Below are 9759 nucleotides of genomic sequence, written 5' to 3'. Positions count from 1 at the left end.
GGGAGAAGCAGAGGGAGGGGGAGAAGCAGAGGGAGGGGGAGAAGCAGGCTCCCTGCTTCTGAGCAGGGAGCCTGATGTGGGGCTCGATCCCAGGACCCTGGGATCATGACCCGAGCCGAAGGCAGACACTTAACCATCTGAGCCACCCAGGTGCCCCGAGAGTGTTTTATTTTATTTAGTTTTGTGTTTTAATGGAAACGCCATGGTGGAATTTTCAGTCATGGAAGGTGAGGCCCTTGTTGGGGAAGATTTTAAAAAATACTGGTGCCTACATTCTGTCCCCAGAAACTCTGATTAATTAGACTAGGATGTAGCCTAGGCATGAGGATTTTTAAAGTATAAATTAATGCAATATATTGCACAGATCTTAGGTGTACTGTTCAATCAGTTTTGACAATTGTTTATCCTCTTTTTTTTTTTTTAAGATTTTATTTATTTATTTGACAGAGAGAGACACAGCGAGAGAGGGAACACAAGCAGGGGGGAGTGGGAGAGGGAGAAGCAGGCTTCCCTCAGAGCAGAGAGCCCGATGTGGGGCTTGATGCGGGGCTCGATCCCAGGACCCTGGGATCATGACCTGAGCTGAAGGCAGACGCTTAACGGCTGAGCCACCCAGGCGCCCCTGTTTATCCTCTTTTAACCACCATCCTAATTAAGATAGAGAACCTCCCCATTACCCGGAAAGTGTCCCTTTCTTGTCACTTTGTCCCACCTCACCCTAGGTAACAGATATTCTGATATCTATCAGCATAGATTAGTTCTGTTTTTGAATTTCATATAGAAATTTACAAATGGAATCAAACAGTATGTACTCATCTGTGTCTTGCTCAATATAATATTTTTGAGATTCATCAATGTTCATATGTATATCAGTAGTTCTTCTTCTTCTTCTTCTCATTATGTTTCAATGTACAAAAATACCATAACTGGCTTAGCCATTCTCCTCTGGACTGACATTTGGTTTGCTTACAGGTTTCACTGTTATGAATAAAGATGCTATGAATGTTCTTGCACAAGTCTTTTGTGGACATACATTTTCTCTCTCTTGGGTATGCTTAGAACTGGAATTCCTGGGGTTTAGGGTGGGTATATTTCTTTACAGTAAACTGCCGAACAGTTTATCAAACGGACTGTACCATCATATACTCCCACTAGCAACGTATGCAAGTTCTAGGTGCTCTGCATCATTGCTAACACTTGCTATTTTGTCATCCCTTTAAAATTTAGCCATTCTGGTTGCTTTGAAATGGCATTCCCATATTTGTTGTTGTTATTGTCGTTAATTTTATTTATTTATTTATTTTAAGTAATCTCTTAATTTATTTATTTTAAGTAATCTCTATCCAACATGGAGCTCGAACTCACGACCAAGAGTCGCATGGTCTACTGACTGAGCCAGCCAGGCACCTCCCATGGTTTGATTTTTTTTTTAATTTAAATTCAATTAGCCAATATATAGAACATCATTAGTTTCAGATGTAGAGTTCAGTATTTCATCAGTTGCATATAACACCCAGTGCTCATCACAACATATGCCCTCCTTAATGCCCATCACCCAGCTACCCCATCCCCCCACCCAACTCCCCTCCAGCAACCCTCAGTTTCTTTCCCATAGCCAAGAGTCTCTCATGGTTTGTCTCCCTCTCTGATTTCTTCCTATTCCGTTTTTCCCTCCCTTCCCCTATGATCCTCTGTGGTTTCTTATGTTCCTCATATGGGTGAAACCATATGATAATTGTCTTTTTCTGATTGACTTATTTCACCCAGCATAATACCCTCCAGTTCCATCCACATCAATGTAAATGGTAAGATTTCATCCTTTCTGATGGCTGAGTAATAATATTCTATTGTGCATATATATCACATCTTCTTTGGTTTTGTGTTTCCCTGATGAATGAAGAGGTAGCCAAAGAAATTTACAGGGTATTTACATGAACACCTATGGATACTGTTTCATGTGCTTACTAGTGATTGGTATGTCCTCTTTTTTGAAATGTCTATTTTGAAATCAAGTCTTATCCATTTTTATTTTTACTTATTTTTTCCCCCACAAATCATCAGCATTTATTTCCTGGGTCCTAGGTGTCACTTATCTTGCTAGAAAGGACTGAGAGTTGATCAGACAGTTTTGAGCACAAAACCCCTTCCCTAGAAGTGGGTCTGTGGAGCTGCATGAGGGAAATGCAGGGTTGCAAAGATGGTCAGGTTAGCTTACAATGCCTTCCAAAAAAAAAAAAAAAAATCAGTTCCCTCCCTCTCTGTTGATAAAAGGTTTAAAGTTTTAAAAAAGGTTAGAAGTGGTTTTTTTTTTTTTTAAGGGGGATACAAGTTCTTGACCCAGAAGGTTGGGCTTGGAGAAGTCAGGGCAGAGCTGGGATGTGGTTCCTGCCCAGGCCACTTGGGGAGGCGCATTCTTGTGCTGCTCACCCAGGTGCCCTCTAATCAATAACATCCTGCAGCTACAGGGTCTTGAAAGTGTACCAGGGCAGGGTGAGGAGGTGGTGGGCGAGTGGAGCCTGAGGGTGCAGTTGGAGAGCTTTCCCAGGGTAGGGGACCACACGGGCCTCTGGGAGTGCCTTTTCACTCTGGCCTGGCCTGCCTGGGACAGGGGCTCAGAGAAGAGGCTCCTGGACCAGTGCCAGGGCTCCTTGACCAGGTGGGGACAGCAGGTCTCTTTAATAACCCTCCGTGGGCATGGTCAGACTCAAGACGAAGGGATCCCATCATTGCCCTCAGGTTGGTTGCTAGCTTCCCTGTCTGGGGTGCCTACCTCTGTCTCTCCTTCTGTCCCCTCGAGTGCCGGCTCACCCATGTCTTCGGCCAGCTTCCTCATGCTCACAGGCTCAGAGTCTGCCTGGATGTCAGGGACTGTGTTTCCTGTCACAGGAAATGAAGATGGAATAGGAGGACTTGACCCCCATCATGCCTGTTGCATTGCTCTTCTGGCCTGGTTTAGTTTCTTTTTCCTACTTGCATCTCTTCAGATTTTCCACTGCTGACTAATCAGTGCAGAAATTCTGGAAGGTTCAGTGGTCCTGAAGCAACCTGACTTGGGCAGGTATTTGGTGGTAGGGGTGGGGGATAGGGTGAAGGGCTCAAGCAGGAATTAGGAAAGCTTGAGTAATTCTCCTTCCTCTGCCATCAACCCTTTCTGTGGCCTTGGGTAAACCATTTCACTTTGAGCCCTTTTTCCATTTTTTTTTCTTTTTTCCATTTCTTTCAGAGAGATTTAGTAAGTGAAGTCTTCACTCTCATCTCTGGGCTGGTTCTTTTCTCCATTTTTAAAAAAACTGGTTGTCTTTTATTGTTGATTTAGAGGAATTCTTTAGTTGACTCGTGCTGCCCTTTACCTGCTTTGGTTATTATACAGTCAGGAAGTGTTGGTACTGCTATGAAGAGTGAAGGGGAAAAAGATATGGGGATGCAGGGGTGCAAAGGGTCAGAAGGGACAGCAACTTCTGAGGCTTGATGGGGTGCAGGATGGACAAGAGGAATCAAGCAAGTGTCAGGGAGGCCAAGTGAGCTATAGAAGGAGACTTCCAGCCACCCTCTTAGGAAGAGCAAGCCCCCAGAAGTCTCAGGGAGGTGCTGGACTTCCCACACAGCCCTGAGAACAGGGACCCAGATTTTTAAAAAATGGATATATATATATATATATATATGATATATATTCACAATATGTGATCTATAACAAATAATATATAAAACTATAATGTACAATATAATATGCAAATGTACATAAAATGCCAGGAGCTCTGGCATACATAGATACTTCTGTGTCAAAGAGACAATTCAGGCCCTTTTATAAGTGATTCAGAAACCTAATATGTGGCTCAACTTCTACCTTGCTGTGAACTCCCCAAGTGTGGCAACAAATCCTTTTAGAGTTTCTTAGAACAGAGAAAATCCAACTGTGATGCTACAGAATATTGGCTTCTCTGTTGTGTTCTTGGTTCTCCTCTCAGCAGTCTCTTGCTGTGGTTTCTTAGGTTACAGGTACAATTAATGAGCTAAGTCTTTAATGTATGGGTAGATGCTTATTATTATTATTGGCTTTAATATGACTATGGCTTAAGTCTTATTATTTCTGGACCTCAGTCATTACTGTCATCATTAGATCTGCTGCTTATCAGTCATTCCAGGGCCAAAACCAACAAAACACCAGCAACTGGAATACTAAGGACAATATAATCAACTCTGTTATTCAGGAACTCATTAATTCAAATCCCCAACTTAGAATTTATTAGAATTCCCCAATTGGATGTGCATTCAAGTTTAAATTTGTTGTGTCAGAAGTAGAAGACTTTGCAAAGCAAAATAATAAACAAGAACAAGATTGCAGGAGGATGTTCACCCAACTAAAGAAAACAGTAGGATGAGAACATTGGGAACTCATTAGAAGTTTCTATTTACTTAAACAATTAGAAGCATGCATGTATACACAAAGATATCACACTGTATTTTGCTGGCTTGTTTTCCTCTCTGTCTTCCTCATTAGACAGGGCTTTGTTGAGGGATAGGAACAATGTTCCTGCACAGACTAGGCACTTAGCCTCTGTTAGTTAGCTAACTGAGTAGGTCTTTCCATGCTGCATGGAGGGCTTAGTTGTTAGTCATACCCATGGGTTCTTTACCTGTGTGTGTGTGTGTGTGTGTGTGTGTAAAACTCTGTCAGTAGGGTCCACTGAACCAGAATTACTAGTGCAAGAGGTTTGCTGGGGATAATGCCTGTAGAAGACACAAGGAGGGAAGAGCAGGCTTGTGCTAGAAGAGGCTCAGGCCACGATTTAGATCTGAGAAAGTCTTGGACAACCTACAGGGAATCTCTGGAACAAAGATTGCCCATTAGAAGAGTCCCCCATTGGGCAAAAACAGTGAGGCCCTAGTATCCCCACCCTGCTTAGTTGTTGGCTGGGGTTGCTGAAAAGAGAACATGTGCACATACTGTTATGGGCCAGATTATATCCTCCCAAATTCATTGAAGCCCTAGCCTCTAGTATCTCAGAATGTGACTATAATTGGAAATAAGGCCTTGAAAGAAGTGATCGAGTTAAAATAGGCCAACAGAGTGGGCCATAATCCAATCTGACTTGTGTCCTCATTAGAAGAGGAAATTTGGATGCACCAAGAGATAGCAAGGGCCTACACAAAGGAGGGACCTTATGAGGACCCAGCCAGAAGGCAGCCATCTGCAAGCCAAGGAGAGAAGCCTCAGAGAAACCGGCCCTGCTGACAACTTCGATCTTGGGCTTCCAGCCTCCAGAACTGTGAGAAAATACATTTCTGTTGTTTAAGCCCACCAGTCTGTGGTATTTTGTCATAGCAGCCCTAGCAGACTAACAAGGTCCTGGTGCTTTGCAGGAGTTTCCATTTGGGTGGAGGAGACAAAGAAGGCAGCAAACAACAAAGGGGAGTTCAGGGAGCACTGGGCATGCAGAGGTGGGACATCCTACTCCCACGGAAGAGGATGGTGTCAGGAAAGAACGCCCAGGGGCGCCCGGGTGGCTCAGTTGGTTAAGGGTCTGGTCCTTGACCTCAGCTCGGGTCTTGATCTTAGGGGCATGAGTTCAGGACCCGCGTTGGGCTTTGCAGTGGATGTGCAGCCTACTTAAAAGAAGAATGCCTTGAAGAAGTGTCACGGGAGGAGTCCTGAGAGTTGAGTGGGGAGGAACTGGCAGGACAGGGACAGAAGCAGAGCACCGGCTCGCAGGCCCGCGCGGAGACAGGAAAGAACATGGCGCCCGCCGCGGGCGAGGCCGCTGAGAAGCAGTGATGGAGAAAGCGGAAGCGCTATTGTGTGGCTCTGGCACAGGCACCCCAGGGGCTACAGGAAGGAGATGTTAGTCATGACCAGCGATAATACTTTGTACAGCCCTTTGCAGTCTGACAAAACACCTTCTTGTGCCTTATCTGTCAGTGTCAACGGGAGGGTCGAACCATTTCATACGCGAGGCAAAGGAGGGTCGAGAAGCTCCGTGGTTTGTCTGCAGCCTTACAGGAAGCTGGTGTCTAAGGCTCGGGCCTTTCCTGCCCAATTCTGCGTGGGATGGAGTTTGGGGGCTGTGTTTCTCTGCCTCTGACCTTGCTCAGAGCTGCCCAGGGGGCAGTGTGGGGCCAGGAGTGGCTTAGGTTTGGTGGGTCCTAGCGGACAGGAAGGACCTGGAGGAATAGAGCCCCGGGCATAACCAGACCACAACATCCTAAACACAGCGCCTCCGTGGAAGTGCTTATCTCCTCACCCATTCTGTCCCTGATTACAGGGTGCTGCAGGTCTCTTTAGCTGTCAGATGGAGACAGAGTAATACGCCTCCACAACCAGCATTGGGGCCCTCCCTGCCTCTCACGCAGGACACCTCCTAATTCCAGGAACCCCATCCAGGGATGGACATTGCGCCCCCTTCTGGAGCTGTGCAATATTGCAGGGGTATCCCCTTTGGGTTGATGCCTCAGAGAGGTGAAAGAAAAATTAAAAAATGCAAGGTGTCTTATGTAAGTAAGAGAGTCTATCAGTTTGGGATGGATTGTGCTCAAGACCTGGAGAAGGGGAGAAAGGAAAGGTTCAAGCAGACCTTCTCTCTCCCTCCTCACCGTACCCCTGTAGCAGATGCTGAAGGTCCCCCCATATCCCTGGGCCTTAATTGCTTCCATGGTCTCTGGCCTGAAGAGAACTCTCAGTGCCCAGGTCTCTTTGCTAGAGGGCGTTCTCTAGATGCCAGTGACCATATGCCCTCAACTGCTGTAGGCTGGAACTACCAGGGAGTTAGTGCCCCCTGGGAACAGCTCTCAACCATTGTCTAGTGGAACTTGGTGGATAAGTACCCCCTTCCTCTCTTGTGAGGGTCACTACATTGCTTCCCAGAATTCTCCAGTCAAATTAAGCTCTGGCTGTCTATAGTGGTGACTTGCTTAATATCACAACTTTTTTTGGATATCTGTTCCTTCCTGATCTCACTTCTCCACTCCTCTACCAGAGTTTCCCAGGGTCATCTCCCAAATATACCATTCACAGTCAGATCCTTGTCTCATGGTTTGCCTCCGGAGAAACCCAAACTACAGCAACCTTCCCTGTCCAGTGGTTTTGGGGTGTGTGTGTGTGTGTGTGTGTGTTGTTTCATTTTGTTTTTTTTGCCGCTTTGAACATTATGCATAGGGATGGGGAGGAGAAAAGAGAAAGATACAGAAATATAATTCATTCACTCATGCATTCATACATTTTTCACTCAGTAAATACTTATTGTCTCTTTCATGCCGAGCACCGTGCTGGGGGGCAGTCAGAAATCTCATTTCCTAGGGCTCTCAGAAACCACCCATCACTCAAATCCCAGCTCACACAGCCTCGCCAGCACTGCTTGGGAGGTGGCAGGGTTATGACAGGAGGCGACACCTAGGGGAGGTGGGGCCTCAAAAAGGGAGGAGAAGACAGAAGTTCTGGGAATGTGGGGGAGGGGAACGGCAAGAGTAAATAAAGGCCAGTGGGTGGGAAGGAAATTCACTCGTGAAGGGGCAAAGTCTCTGGGTGAGTATGTAAGTCACCTTGTGCGCACCCGATTCTTGGGGGCATCTACTGTCAGGGCTGAAAAGGGCCTCAGAGGTCATGGGTCAATCTCCTTCACTTTACTCCTCAGGAAGCCTAGAACCAAAGAAAATACAAAATGATTTCCTCAACTCTTTATGCTGTGAGTGTTCTTTCTCTTGAGGGAAATAAATCTAGATCAGTGTTTCTTAAAGTTTTATTCATTATTGCCCAGAAACCTTTTTAGAATTTTTTCTTAATTACTTGTCTCCAGTGAAATTTTAATACCACAGATACAATGTATATCAGTTATGTACTGTGGATCTGTGTGTGTGCTATAGACATAAAAAGAGGAAGATTTTTTTTTCAATCCCCAACAAAGAACCAATATTTCCTCCCTTGGGGGCGATATTGCCCTTGTTGAGAATGCATGGGACAGAGAGGCCAAATGTGGACAGGTTACCGAGGCCTTGAAGCTCCTGGATTTGCTGCAGTAAGCAATAGGGAGCCATAATAGCTTCTTGAGCAGAGGGATGCAGTGAGGAAAGAGGTGGAGAGCCTACCCCACATAATAGTGTCCATTAAGTACCCTGTCCTACCTGCTCTCCCAGCACTGTCAATGTCATTAAGAAAAAGGCCAACATGGTTTTCCTATGCCCTTATAGACAATTTGAAGTATGTGTACAAACAATTATCATTGCAGTTATAATACGCCACAACCAGTTTAATTTTCTGTTTTAATTAAACAGACATTTATATACTGCTTGTTATGTTTCAGATGCTATGCTAAGCATTATATAAATATTAGCTCGTTTAATCTTATGAGAGAGGTATGATTATTATACCCATTTTACAGATGGGAAAACTGAGGCACAAAACATGTCTTGCCTGAAGGCACATGGCCTGTAATGGTAGAGCTGAGATTCCAACCCAGGCAGTCGGGCTCCAGAGTCAGTGTTCTAAACCACTATACTATGATTTGTAAAATAGAACCTATTTGGGCAAGGTGTAACCATAATTCAGTCTACACCCAGCGCGGGGTGCCAATATAGATTCATGGACCTCTTGCAATAACTCTAATGGAACCAAGGACTGCAAGTTGGAAACTGGTGAGCTAGAAGATTTGTAATGTCTGTTTGACTCTAAAGTTCATAATCCTGGTAGAATTTTTAAAAGGGAGTGGAGTTAAGTCCTCTCAAATTTAGCTCACCTAACCAGAACAAACCAGCCGACCTCAGGCTCCCTTCTCAGCAATGAGCAGAAGAGGCACCGTACTCTGTGCTATCTACAGAAGAAATGTAACACAGGGGCTGTAACTCAGTCACGTACGTGAGTCTCTAGTGAAGGACATATGTGCCCTTGGACTTGAAACTGGAGAGGCAACGAAACCAAAAACATATGCTCATGTTTTACTATTTGGCCACAGTTGAACTTTCTCCTCTCCACCCTTTTGACTGTTACCAATGGATGAGACAGATATTTTAAATGATAATTTTAGCTCACAGAGGACTCAGATACCTGCTATAATTCATAATTTTTCCCCTTAATTAAAAAAATCTGTTTTTTAAATTTTAAACCAAAGCCTATTTTCTCTGTGTGATCTTATCCTACTGCTCTAGAAGGGAGTCCAAGATGATGCACAACGAACTAACTCCAGAAGAAATTCCTCTCCAAACCTATCTTCCTGTTGTTGTCCTGTCCATATATTTATTGAGCACCTACTATATGCCAGGCACTATGGTAGGTGCTGGAAATACAGAGGTCAACAAGTCATAGCTCCTGTCCTTATGGAACTCACAGATGAGTAGGGGAGAGAGATGTGTACAGAAATCATGGCAATGTAGGGGATATATTAATATACATACCACATGCTCCATGATCTTATCGGCCTGCAGACTTTTGCATATGCTGTTCCAAGACTGGGGATGTATCTCCTTGACATTTTGGCAGGCTGATTCTTGTGGAATAGAGCATAGAGCACCTGACAGAGGGTTTTCAGAGAAGGCTTCCTGGAGGAGGAATGTGTAGGCTGAGACTTAAAGGATTAGTGCAGCTTGGATGTCAATGCTGATCTCCTTGGCTGAGTGGGGTGCCCCCCTCTTTGTGCTCCCTAGCTTCCCATCCAAACTGTTATCCTAGCAAAAAGTAAATATTTGTGACTGCTGAACAAATAGCACTCATCATTATCTTGTAATTGTCTATGAACTAGCTACCTTCTCCACAAGACTGGAGCTCTCTGAGGGAAA

General features: G+C 44.8%; 1 protein-coding gene and 1 pseudogene across 2 annotated transcripts in view; one reads left to right on the top strand and one right to left on the bottom strand.

Moving 5' to 3' along the window:
• Positions 1-9759, top strand: part of AK4 (adenylate kinase 4) — a 126424-nt gene that overhangs the window by 19851 nt on the left and 96814 nt on the right. The gene's annotated exons all lie outside the window — the stretch shown is intronic.
• On the bottom strand, positions 2463-2924 carry LOC118019315 (annotated as a pseudogene).

Source organism: Mirounga leonina, unplaced genomic scaffold, assembly GCF_011800145.1.
Source record: "Mirounga leonina isolate KUSES-001 unplaced genomic scaffold, KU_Mleo_1.0 Mir_173, whole genome shotgun sequence".
NCBI classification, from domain to species: Eukaryota; Metazoa; Chordata; class Mammalia; order Carnivora; family Phocidae; genus Mirounga; species Mirounga leonina.
Note: the sequence above shows the minus strand (reverse complement) of the source record. Positions and strands in the feature narration are given on the sequence as shown.